We start from the raw sequence: 3,064 nt of genomic DNA, 5'->3' as shown, positions 1-3,064 counted from the left end.
CCTTTTTTTGGTCTCTTTTTCTTTATTTCCAGTATCAGATATTTATGCCATATCTTCCTAACCCTTATCATTCTATGTACATGTCTCTGTAGGTGGGTCTCTGTTAGTCTTCCTTTTAGTGTGATGTCCCATAACTGAGCATAGTATACCAGTCTGTTTCAACCATTGACAATGAAAGCAGAATTCTCACTTTCTTTTCTTAAATGTGGTACTTGAATGATTTTCTCATAGCCTTAACAAATATTAGAATTTTTGAACAGAAACTAAGGAGTCATCACCCTTTCTGTCAAAGAAAATTATAGCTTTTATTAGTTTGGGTAGATTGATTAATTAATGACATGTGATCCAGGCTGAGATTTAGTATGAGTCTCTTGTTTATTTTGCTTTTTTGCTTTAGCAACAAATAAATAATTTGTTTTCCTCACTCTGATGCTTACCTGTAGCAGCACGTGGCCATGTGAAGACTTGCCTCAGCCTAAGGCCACTGGTTCTTACCCATTCTGAGGAATGGCTTTGCAACATACTATGGAGTATCATCTGTATTCAGTTGTTCATAGCAGCACAATTCACGATAGCAAGATTGTGGAACCAACCTAGATGCCCTTCAATAGATGAATGGATAAAAAAATGTGGCATTTATACACAATGGAGTATTACTCTGCATTAAGAAACGACAAAATCATAGAATTCGGAGGGAAATGGATGGCATTAGAGCAGATTATGCTAAGTGAAGCTAGCCAATCCTTAAAAAACAAATGCCAAATGACTTCTTTGATATAAGGGGAGTAACTAAGGACAGAGTAGGGACGAAGAGCAGGAGAAGAAGATCAACATTAATAGGGATGAGAGGGGGGAGGGAAAGGGAGAGAGAAGGGAAATTGCATGGAAAGGGATGGTGATCCTCAGGGTTATGCAAAAATACATACAAGAGGAAGTGAGGGGTAAGGAAAGAATAATACAAGTGGAAGAAGTGTTTTACAGTAGAGGGGGTTGAGAGAGAAGAGGGGAGGAGAGGGGAGGGGAGGGGGGATAGTAGAGAATAGGATAGAGAGCAGAATTCATCAGACATTAGAATGGCAATATGTAAATCAATGGAAATGTAATCGATGTAACCGATGTGATTCAGCAATCTGTATACGGGGTAAAAATGGGAGTTCATAACCCTTTTGAATCTAACTGTGAAATATATCAAGTTAGATGTAATGTTTTGAACGACCAACAATAAAAAAAATTTTTTAAAAATTAAAAAAAAGAATACAATCTTCTGTGACTAATTTTTCAATTAAATTGTTGTTCTCTTCTGAACATAATTACCACTTCTCATGTCTTTTAAGATTAATACCATGTACTGCAGAAGATGACATCATCACAGATTCTGAAAGGGACACGTACATTCCCTGGAAGTTGGCACATCCCACCTTGACATGGGAAGGGCACAGACTGTCTAGATCCCCGGTCCCGCCTCTGGCCTCCAGAGGGCGATGTTGCACAAGGAGGCGTCAGTTCTCACTGAGCATCCTCTTCATCCACGGAGCCCCTCCTCCCTGCCCCTGGCTGATGCTTCCTCACTGATGTAGTTAAGGGACCTGTCACTAGAACAAGGGACCATAGAGCATCCACACTGCTTAAAGGAAAGTCTCTTTCTAACCGTTTCTGAAACTTGTCCAAGCAAGGGACTCGTGCAGCGCCTCCTCTCCACTCAGTGTCCCAGAGGCTCAGCCACCGCGACCTTCCCACCCGCGGATCCCTGTAGCTTTCCCCCACCAGCCATGCTCCTGCTGCTTGTGCCGGTGCTCGCGATGGTTTTCGCCCTGAGTGAGTACATGCCATTCCCTCTCCCCTCCCACCAAAGGGACCGTGTTTTGATTGGAACTGGAGAGAGGCGCGTCTTCTCCACAGGAACTGGAGAGAGGCGCGTCTTCTCCACAGCCAGGTCTGCGCTGCTTTTCCTGACTCAGCATTAATGTTGCAGGAGGAAGCGGAGCCCAGTCAGTGACCCAGCCTGACCGCCACGTCCTGGTCTCTGAAGGAGCCCCTCTGCAGCTGAGGTGCAGCTACTCATCTTCTGTTCCTCCCTCTCTCTTCTGGTACCAGCAACGCCCCAGCCAAGGCCTCCAGCTCCTCCTGAAGTACACGTCAGGGGCCACCCTGGTGACAGGCATCAATGGTTTCCAGGCTGAACTTAGGAAGAATGAAACCTCCTTCCACCTGAGGAAGCCCTCAGCCCATTGGAGCGACTCAGCTGAGTACTTCTGTGCTTTGAGTGACACAGTGCCTGGGGCTGCAGGGGGAGCTGAGCACAAACCTCCTGACACAGGGCACTTTCTGTGACACACAGGCTCAAGCTGGGGAGTTTTCAAGAGGTTTTCCTTTTCTGTGCAGTCCAAGAGGACAGAGTGGCCTGAGCCCTGGGGAATATTTGTCTCCTGAATATTTGCCTCCATGTCTGTGTACTGCCGCCTTCAGGTTGGCTGTGGCCCAGATAAAGCTTTTGTGTTGAATTTCTCCAGAAGGGACCCCTGTCTTCCCCCACAACTTCATGCTCCAACTCCCACCTGACACCTGCATTCTGAAGAACGTAGGTATAAGGGCTCTCAAATAAAATGGCAGCAGCACTTTAATTTTTAAAAGACACTTCTAGCATCCATTGTGATTATTAGCATTGCCTCAAAGGAACTTTACTTAGTGTCTGGCTACAGACATCCTCTAGTTTCTTTTTGGTGTGTTATTTCTTCCCATTTTATTTCTGTACCCCTTTTATTTCTGTTTCGAGTTTTCCTTACACGACATTTATCCTTTCATTGTCCTTTATTTCATCCAGGTTTACACTTTTCAGGGACAAGAATATTTTAAAGTTATGGTGAAAACACTTACATTCTACTGTTTTTTAAAATTGTAAATCTGCAATTCAGTAACTAGGAGCAAAATATAGTACAACAGACCTCTAGAACTTTTTTATATTGTCTAACTGACACTTGGTTCTCCTGAACCAGCATCTCTCCATATCATCCTCTTCTTAGTCCCTGACAGCCATCATTCTAATCTGCTATGAGTTTGACTAGTT

The 3,064-nt window shown here is 44.0% G+C and overlaps 1 pseudogene; it reads left to right on the top strand.

The window, feature by feature from the left end:
* The first annotated feature begins 1,799 nt into the window (after nt 1-1,799).
* On the top strand, nt 1,800-2,331 carry LOC144377650 (T cell receptor alpha variable 8-4 pseudogene; annotated as a pseudogene).
* The last annotated feature ends 733 nt before the right edge of the window (nt 2,332-3,064 follow it).

The sequence above is a fragment of the Ictidomys tridecemlineatus genome, chromosome 5 (assembly GCF_052094955.1).
Source record: "Ictidomys tridecemlineatus isolate mIctTri1 chromosome 5, mIctTri1.hap1, whole genome shotgun sequence".
Lineage (NCBI taxonomy): Eukaryota > Metazoa > Chordata > Mammalia > Rodentia > Sciuridae > Ictidomys > Ictidomys tridecemlineatus.
The sequence above is the reverse complement of the archived record's forward strand: the minus strand, read 5'-3'. Positions and strand labels throughout refer to the sequence as shown.